This window comes from Triticum urartu, chromosome 6A, assembly GCF_056163025.1.
Source record: "Triticum urartu cultivar PI428250 chromosome 6A, HENAU_Tu73, whole genome shotgun sequence".
In the NCBI taxonomy this organism is placed as follows: Eukaryota; Viridiplantae; Streptophyta; class Magnoliopsida; order Poales; family Poaceae; genus Triticum; species Triticum urartu.
Window position 1 is genome coordinate 591944469 of NC_141878.1, and position 9310 is coordinate 591953778.

A 9310-nucleotide genomic window follows, 5' to 3' on the forward strand; every position below is an offset into this window, starting at 1 on the left:
TAACATCCAGGGCGCGCTGCGCCCTAGTGTACAATTGTTCCACGAGAGTATAAAAACGGCTTTTAGTTTCACAAGTGGATCTTTGCCAAGAATACTGCTTCTTTTACCTACATAACCATTAAGTTGATCAATAACGGGTTAAGTTCTCCCAAGATTTTACAAGTTAAGTATGGCGGTTTACCAAAGATGGCTGCAGTCATTTCTGAGACACGGTGTTTTAAGCCGGAGAGCTCCGTCGTCACCGCTTCAAGAGATGTTTCGGCTTTTTCAGCCCGTTGCACTAAGGCAGCCTTTTCTTTAGTCCATGCAGATTCCTCGGACTTAAGTTTAACCTTCAAATCATTCGCTCCAGACAAACTAAATTGGAACTTGGATTCAGCTTTCTGAGTTTCTGATTCTTGGCACTTAAGCCGTTCCCGAGCATCGTTCAGTTGTGTTTGTAATTCTGCAGTCGCTTCCTGAACATGTAAATTAAGCATGAGACACATTAACTACCGGTTTAACAAGGATTCAAGTCCCAAGCCTTTTGCAAGCAACAACATTTGGCACTTGGGGGCTAATGGAGGCTGAAGTTTTTCCTTCTGAGCCGGATTCATGTTATTAAGTCTCAAGCACTTTGCAAGCAAGAGCACTTGACCCTTGGGGGCTAATGGATGCGAAAATTCTTCTGAAGTTAATATATTCATAAGCATAAAAGTCTCAAGCACTTTGCAAGCAACAACACTTGGCACTTGGGGGCTAATGTACATCGCTTTTATATGTCAAGTTAAATATGGTAGCTGGTGGCAACTTGTTTTCTATCACTGGTCTAAGGATGATGTGCAGGCAAGTTATATAATAAGGACCGGCTCATTCAACCTGATTAAGCCGGCCCTTGGGGGCTACACATGTAATGTTTCTTAAGGAGGGATTTTTGGTTAAGTGATATGCTGATCTAAAGTCTACAGAATATTCAGTTTCATCATATCCACTAGACTTGGGGGCTGGAAGGACAATCCGAAATTGGTAAAGAGCATTACCTCAAATTTTTGATACGTCTGCTTCACCATATCGATTTCAAGATCACGATTACTATGAACCTGGCTGAGAAAACCAGACAAGACTTTGCCGGTACTCCATTGTGTGTACTGTGACATGTCAAACCGCACGCGCCGGTTTTCAACAAGTTCTTGCTTGGCGGTGTGTTTGGCTAATACTGTTGGATTGCCCGACTCTCTGAAACTAGTGCCAATAAATGTAACATCTTCAGATCGATCTTCTGCCGGTTCAGATGGGGTAGGCGGTTTGACAAGTGCGGAATCAGCATTGGCAGGGGCAGTGGTGGCATCGAGCACCTCAGGGGGAGCGTCATGAGTGACCTCTTTAGTTGGCCTTTGAGCATCTGTTGCTGACGCCTGCAGTGCGACTCAGTAATCTTGGGGTCAGGCGTCAGTTTAGTCGCCCTGGCCCTCTTAACAGGTTTTGCTTGGCCTCTTCATCAATAGCAGTAAGTCGCTGCAAGGTTATAAAGATCTCAAGTTAAAATGAACAAGGGATAAGTCATTTACCCAGGAGCGGTCTTGAAAGCCGGAAGATGACTTTGAGATGAATCGCCGGAGGATGAACGAGAAGTTTCCTGTTAATTTGAATTAGACGATTTCAGGGATTACTGAATAAGACCCATTGGCAAATAATGAGAGTTTGTGAATGGAAGTACCTCATTCCGGCGTTTTCGTCGAGGCGGAGTATTGGGCAAGCTGGAGGACAATTCCTCTTCTCCGGAGTTTCGGGTCCGACGGCGGCACTCGTGTTGCTGTTGCTTCAAAAGAAAGTGAGGATCTAAATGAGCTGAAGGGTGTGAAAAGCTTACTTTCCGGATAACTCGTTGAACTTTTTGTCTTGGCAAGGATTCTGAGCCGGAGGAAATAGTAATTACCTCTTCATCTGAGGCCTGACTGGCCTCCGTGTCATCCTGGCAATAATCAGTGTCAATAAGATAGTTGAAATAAGAGCCAAGAGAGTCAAGGACTACCTCCGACTCAGTGTCGTAATTCAGTTCAAACAGACTAGAAGCACTGGTTTTCTTCTTAGTCTTCTTAATGGCTTTCTTGGCGGCTCTGGCTCTCTTGGCGGCTTCATGATCATAAGATTTCTTCCAGAAGGCCGACTTAGCCTGTGAGAGGCGGCGAATTTAACATTGGCAATCGAGCTGAATTATAAAACGGCAACAGTTAAAATTAAGAGTTACCTCCGGAGCCGGGTTAGATTTGCAGAAAGGCAACAGGCCCACTTTGCTGCAGTCAGACAAGGATTCATTTAAAACAGTTTTTGTCATATCTGTGATGACATTTTCCTCCAAGTCCTCAGAGCTATTGCGCAAAGGATCATTCTTCTGTCCAGTATATTCACACATTAAGCCGGACCTACGGCTTAAAGGAATAATTCGCCAATCAAGTCAGTACCGACCTAAATCAATTCCAGTTAAACCGTTTCCCAGAAGGGCATTCACCTTTGACAGAGTGGGGGCAATTGACTTGCGTTCTGCAGCGGTGAGTTTTTCAGCAAGAGGGTGATTGGCATCTAAACGTTGAGTACGGAAACCCGACAAAGGATGCTCATCAGCCGGAGAAGTATGTTTACAGTAAAACCAAGTTTGGTTCCAATCTTTCAGATGACTCGGCAGACAGGCATAAGGAAAAATAGAGTCTCTCCTTCTTTGGATAGAGACATCCCCAAGCTCCAGGCTAGGGCCATTGGTAAATTCATTCTGGCGGTTCAAGTAAAAGAACTCCCTGAAAAAGCAAGATGCCGGGTTCCTCTTGAAGATATACTTCACAAAAAACTTGGAAATTGTAGATATTTGACACGGAATTGGGTCCGATGTCTTGGGGATGGAGCTGGAAAAAGTGCAGGACATCTCTGAAGAATTTAGAGCCGGGTGGTGAGAAACCCCGGTTCAAGTGGTCAGTAAAAACAATCACCTCATCATTTGTGGGTGCAGGTCTTTCTTCGCCCTGGTTAGGAGCACGGTAAGGCATAATTGGAGCATTGGGCAGATATCCGACTCTGACAAAGTCGGCGAGTGTAGCTTCAGTAACAATTGAGGGAACCTAGTTGCATGTGGTGACTGTCTTCGGCGGCATTGTGAACAAGCAGACCTAACAGGCGAAAGATTGTTGCCGGTTCAGGAAAGCCGGAGATAATGTATTTGTTGGAAATATGCCCTAGAGGCAATAATAAATTGATTATTATTATATTTCCTTGTTCATGATAATCGTTTATTATCCATGCTAGAATTGTATTGATAGGAAACTCAGATACATGTGTGGATACATAGACAACACCATGTCCCTAGTAAGCCTCTAGTTGACTAGCTCGTTGATCAATACATGGTTACGGTTTCCTGACCATGGACATTGGATGTCGTTGATAATGGGATCACATCATTAGGAGAATGATGTGATGGACAAGACCCAATCCTAAGCATAGCTCATAGATCGTGTAGTTCGTATGCTAAAGCTTTTCTAATGTCAAGTATCATTTCCTTAGACCATGAGATTGTGCAACTCCCGGATACCGTAGGAGTGCTTTGGGTGTACCAAACGTCACAACGTAACTGGGTGACTATAAAGGTGCACTACGGGTATCTCCGAACGTGTCTGTTGGGTTGGCACGAATCGAGACTGGGATTTGTCACTCCGTGTGACGAAGAGGTATCTTTGGGCCCACTCGGTAGGACATCATCATAATGTGCACAATGTGATCAAGGAGTTGCTCACGGCATGATGTGTTACGGAACGAGTAAAGAGACTTGCCGGTAACGAGATTGAACAAGGTATCGGGATACCGACGATCGAATCTCGGGCAAGTATCGTACCGATAGACAAAGGGAATTGTATACGGGATTGATTAAGTCCTTGACATCGTGGTTCATCCGATGACATCATCGTGGAACATGTGGGAGCCAACATGGGTATCCAGATCCCGCTGTTGGTTATTGACCGGAGAACGTCTCGGTCATGTCTGCATGTCTCCCGAACCCGTAGGGTCTACACACTTAAGGTTCGATGACGCTAGGGTTATAAAGGAAGTTTGTATGTGGTTACCGAATGTTGTTCGGAGTCCCGGATGAGACCCCGGACGTCACGAGGAGTTCCGGAATGGTCCGGAGGTAAAGATTTATATATAGGAAATCCTGTTTCGGCCATCGGGACAAGTTTCGGGGTCATCGGTATTATACCGGGACCACCGGAACGGTCCCGGGGGTCCACCGGGTGGGGCCACCTGCCCCGGGGGGCCACATGGGCTGTGGGAGGTGCGCCTTGGCCTACATGGGCCAAGGGCACCAGCCCCAAGAGGCCCATCCGCCTAGGGTTTCAAAAGGGAAGAGTCCCAATAGTGGAAGGCACCTCCTAGGTGCCTTGGGGGGGAGGGAAACCTCCCTGGCCGGCGCCCCCCCTTGGCCCTCCTATATATAGTGGGGGAAGGAGGGCTTTTCATCCATGCCTTTGGTTGCCTCCTTCTCCCTCTCCAACACCTCTTCCTCCTCTTCTGCGGTGCTTGGCGAAGCCCTGCAGGATTGCCATGCTCCTCCATCACCACCACGCCGTTGTGCTGCTGCTAGATGGAGTCTTCCTCAACCTCTCCCTCTCTCCTTGCTGGATCAAGGCATGGGAGACGTCGTCGGGCTGTACGTGTGTTGAACGCGGAGGTGCCGTCCGTTCGGCACTAGGATCTCCGGTGATTTGGATCACGACGAGTACGACTCCATCAACCCCGTTCTCTTGAACGCTTCCGCTTAGCGATCTACAAGGGTATGTAGATGCACTCTCCTTACCCTCGTTGCTAGTCTCTCCATAGATAGATCTTGGTGACACGTAGGAAAATTTTGAATTTCTGCTACGTTCCCCAACAGTGGTATCAGAGCTAGGTCTATGCGTAGTTTCTATGCACGAGTAGAACACAAAGTAGTTGCGGGCGTTGATTTTGTTCAATATGCTTACCGTTACTAGTCCAATCTTGATTCGGCGGCATTGTGGGATGAAGCGGCCCGGACCGACCTTACACGTACTCTTACGTGAGACAGGTTCCACCGACTGACATGCACTAGTTGCATAAGGTGGCTAGCGGGTGTCTGTCTCTCCTACTTTAGTCGGATCGGATTCGATGAAAAGGGTCCTTATGAAGGGTAAATAGCAATTGGCATATCACGTTGTGGTTTTGCGTAGGTAAGAAACGTTCTTGCTAGAAACCCATAGCAGCCACGTAAAACATGCAAACAACAATTAGAGGACGTCTAACTTGTTTTTGCAGGGTATGCTATGTGATGTGATATGGCCAAAAGGATGTGATGAATGATATATGTGATGTATGAGATTGATCATGTTCTTGTAATAGGAATCATGACTTGCATGTCGATGAGTATGACAACCGGCAGGAGCCATAGGAGTTGTCTTAATTTATTTATGACCTCCGTATCAATATAAACGTCATGTAATTACTTTACTTTATTGCTAACCGTTAGCCATAGAAGTAGAAGTAATAGATGACGAGACAACTTCAAGAAGACACGATGATGGAGATCATGATGATGGAGATCATGGTGTCATGCCGGTGACAAGATGATCATGGAGCCCCAAGATGGAGATCAAAGGAGCTATATGATATTGGCCATATCATGTCACTATTATTTGATTGCATGTGATGTTTATCATGTTTATACATCTTATTTGCTTAGAACGACGGTAGTAAATAAGATGATCCCTCATTACAATTTCAAGAATGTGTTCTCCCCTAACTGTGCACCATTGCTAAAGTTCGTCGTTTCGAAGCACCACGTGATGATCGGGTGTGATAGATCCTTACGTTCACATACAACGGGTGTAAGACAGTTTTACACATGCAAAACACTTAGGGTTAACTTGACGAGCCTAGCATGTGTATAGACAAGGCCTTGGAACACAGAAGACCGAAAGGTCGAGCATGAGTCGTATAGAAGATATGATCAACATGAAGATGTTCACCGACGTTGACTAGTCCGTCTCACGTGATGATCGGACATGGCCTAGTTGACTCGGATCATGTAATCACTTAGATGACTAGAGGGATGTCTATCTGAGTGGGAGTTCATAAGATGAACTTAATTATCCTGAACATAGTCAAAAGGTCTTCGCAAATTATGTCGTAGCTCGCGCTTCAGTTCTACTGTTTAAGATATGTTCCTAGAGAAAATTTAGTTGAAAGTTGATAGTAGCAATTATGCGGACTAGGTCCGTAAACTGAGGATTGTCCTCATTGCTTCATAGAAGGCTTATGTCCTTAATGCACCGCTCAGTGTGCTGAACCTCGAACGTCGTGTGTGGATGTTGTGAACATCTGACATACACGTTTTGATGACTACATGATAGTTCAGTGCGTAATGCTAAATGGTTTAGAATTGAGGCACCAAAGACGTTTTTGAAACATCGCAGAACATATGAGATGTTCCAAGGACTGAAATTGGGATTTCAGGCTCGTGCCCACGTCAAGAGGTATAAGACCTCCGACGATTTTCTTAGCCTGCAAACTAAGGGAGAAAAGCTCAATTGTTGAACTTGTGCTCAGATTGTCTGAGTACAACAATCGCTTGAATCGAGTGGGAGTTGATCTTCCAGATGAAATAGTGATGGTTCTCCGAAGTCATTACCACCAAGCTGCTTGAGCTTCGTGATGAACTATAATATATCAGGGACATATATGATGATCCTTGAGATATTCGCGATGTTTGACACCACAAAAGTAGAAATCAAGAAGGAGCATCAATTGTTGATGGTTGGTGAAACCACTAGTTTCAAGAAGGGCAAGGGCACGAAGGGATACTTCATGAAACGGCAATTCAGCTGCTGCTCTAGTGAAGAAACCCAAGGTTGAACCCAAACCCGAGACTGAGTGCTTCTGTAATAAGGGGAACAGCCACTGGAGCAGAATTACCCTAGATACTTGGTAGATGAGAAGGCTGGCAAGGTCGATAGAAGTATATTGGATATACATTGTGTTGATGTGTACTTTACTAGTACTCCTAGTAGCACCAGGGTATTAGATACCGGTTCGGTTGCTAAGTGTTAGTAACTCGAAAAAAAGCTACGGAATAAACGGAGACTAGCTAAAAGGTGAGATGACGATATGTGTTGGAAGTGTTTCCAATGTTGATATGATCTAGCATCGCACGCTCCCTCTACCATCGAGATTGGTGTCTGCGTCGAGCATAGACATGATTGGATTATGCCTATCGCAATACGGTTATTCATTTAAGGAGAATAACGGTTACTCTGTTTATTTGAATAATACCTTCAATGGTCTTGCACCTAAAATGAATGGTTCATTGAATCTCGATCGTAGTGATACACATGTTCATGCCAAAAGATAGTAATGATAGTACCACCTACTTGTGGCACTGCCACGTATGTCATATCGGTATAAAACGCATGAAGAAGCTCCATGTTGATGGATCTTTGGGCTCACTCGTTTTTGAAAAGTTTGAGACATGCGAACCATGTCTATTGATGTATACGCATGAAGAAACTCCATGCAGATGGACCGTTTGGACTCACTTGATTTTTGAATCACTTGAGACATGCAAATCATACCACATGGGCAAGATGACTGAAAGCCTCGGTTTCAGTAAAATGGAACAAGAAAGCAACTTGTTGGAAGAAATACATTTTGATGTGTGCAGTCCAATGAGTGCTGAGGCGTGTAGTGGATACCGTTATGTTCTTACTTCACAGATGGTTTGAGTAGATATTGAGTATATTTACTTGATGAATCACGAGTCTGAATTATTGAAAGGTTCAAGTAATTTCAGGGTGAAGTTGAAAGATCGTCGTGACAAGAGGATAAAAGATCTATGATATGATCATAGAGATGAATATCTTAATTACGAGTTTGGCACAGAATTAAGACATTGTGGAAATTGTTTCACAACTAATACAGCCTGGAACACCATAGTGTGATGGTGTGTCCGAGCATCGTAACTGCACCCTATTGGATATGATGCATACCATTATGTCTCTTATCAAATTACCATGATAGTTTATGGTTAGGCATTAGAGACAACCACATTCACTTTAAATAGGGTACCACGTAATTCCAATGTGATGACACTGTATGAACTATGGTTTAGAGAAACCTAAGCTGTCATTTCTTAAAAGTTTGGGGCTGCGACACTTATGTGAAAAAGTTTCAGGATGATAAGCTCGAACCCAAAGAGGATAAATGCATCTTCATAGGACACCCAAAAATAGTTGGGTATACCTCCTGTCTCAGATTCGAAAGTAATAAGGGATTGTTTCTTGAATCGGGTTCTTTCTCGAGGAAAAGGTTTGTCTCGAGAATTGAGTGGGAGGGTGGTGGAGACTTGATGAGGTTATTGAACCGTCTCTTCAACTAGTGTATGGCAGGGCACAGGAAGTTGTTCCTGTGGCACCTACACCAATTGAAGTGGAAGCTTATGATAGTGATCATGAAACTTCAGATCAAGTCACTACCAAACCTCGTAGGATGACAAGGATGCGTACTACTTCAGAGTGGTACGTAATCCTGTCTTGGAAGTCATGTTGCTAGACAAAAATGAACCTAGGAGCTATGGAGAAGCGGTGGTGGGCCCGGATTCTGATAAATGGCTCGAGGCCATAAAATCCGAGAGAGGATCCATGTATGAAAACAGAGTGTAGACTTTGGCAGAATGGCTCGATGGTCGTAAGGCTATTGAGTGTAGATGGATTTTAAAAGGAAGACGGACAATGATGGTAAGTATCACCATTAAAAGAGCTCGACTTGTCGTTAAGATGTTTTCCGACAAGTTCAAGGAGTTGACTACGATGAGACTTTCTCACTCGTAGCGATGCTAAGAGTCTGTTGGAATTATATTAGCGATTACTGCATTATTTATGAAATCTTGCAGATAGGATGTCAAAACATTGTTTCATCGACGATTTTCTTGAGGAAAGGTTGTATGTGATACAACCGAAAGGTTTTGTCAATCCTTGAAGATGCTAATAAGTATGCAAAGCTCCAGCAATCCTTCTGAGGACTGGAGTAAGCATCTCGGAGTTGGAATGTATGCTTTGATGATGATCAAAGATTTTGGGTTTATACAAAGTTTATGAGAAACTTGTATTTCCAAAGAAGTGAGTGGGAGCACTATAGAATTTCCGATGAGTATATGTTGTTGACATATTATGGATCAGAAATGACGTAGAATTTCTGGAAAGCATATAGGGTTATTTGGAAAGTGTTTTTCAATGGAAAGCCTGGATTAAGCTACTTGAACATTGAGCAACAAGATCTATAA